Source organism: Egretta garzetta, unplaced genomic scaffold, assembly GCF_000687185.1.
Source record: "Egretta garzetta isolate BGI_Z169 unplaced genomic scaffold, ASM68718v1 scaffold215, whole genome shotgun sequence".
Classification (NCBI taxonomy): domain Eukaryota; kingdom Metazoa; phylum Chordata; class Aves; order Pelecaniformes; family Ardeidae; genus Egretta; species Egretta garzetta.
In genome coordinates, this window is record NW_009259719.1 from 3002283 (window position 1) to 3003020 (window position 738).

The following is a 738-nucleotide window of genomic DNA, read 5'->3' on the forward strand; positions in this document are numbered from 1 at the left end:
GGAGCGGGGGTTGGTCTCCCACATAACGCCCAGATGGGTGCAAACCGCTTACGGATAAACCTCTTGGTGTCAGGGCTTTGGCTTTGGTTTCCGTTTGTGAGAAACCGTGTCGCGTCTGGATTGAAACTTCGCCCTGAATAGCCCAGGGCTGCTCGGGTGCCCGAGGAAGGTGCCCTGGGCCGCTCGGGTGCCCAGGGCGTTTGAAAACGTCCCTAAAAGCCTCTCCAGCTGCTGTTCTTGCAGAGTCTGCTCACGGGGCTCTGCCCGCGCAGACAGAAAATTAGGCTTCTAAAGTCTCTGTCAAATGTGGGCAAGTGGGTAGTAAATCTCTGGAATTCCTTAAAATTTCCATTTGCAGTTTTACAAGACGTAGGAGCTTAGCAACAGCTATCTAATGCGTGAGGGTATTATTTCTTAGGCGTTCTTGCTGTGATCTGGAACGAGGTTTTTATCTGCTTTGTGCAGGCAGAACGCTGCAGCAGAGAGGCTCCTTGACTTGCTTAGGCTCTATTAAGCCCCGTGGCGGACTAGGAACTTTAAGGTAAGATTTTTCCGAGTCTTTGCTTTTTTTCTCTTTTTTCCTTTTTTTTTTCTTTTTCCCCCTTTTCTTCCTTTTTCCCCTTTTTTTCTTTTTTCCTCCCTTTTTTCTTTTTTTCCTCCCCTTTTTTCTTTTTTGCCCCCCTTTTTTTCTTTTTTGCCCCCCTTTTTTTTCTTTTTTTCCCCCTTTTTTCCCCTTTT

At 47.0% G+C, this 738-nt stretch overlaps 1 protein-coding gene across 13 annotated transcripts in view; it reads left to right on the plus strand.

The window, feature by feature from the left end:
• The first annotated feature begins 464 nt into the window (after window positions 1–464).
• Window positions 465–738, plus strand: part of DNAH12 (dynein axonemal heavy chain 12) — a 75293-nt gene continuing 75019 nt past the window's right edge. For all 13 annotated transcript variants that reach the window (XR_004842070.1, XR_004842071.1, XM_035894777.1 and 10 more), the window contains exon 1: window positions 465–541. The gene's annotated coding sequence lies outside the window, so the exon portion shown is untranslated. The remainder of the gene's footprint in view (window positions 542–738) is intronic.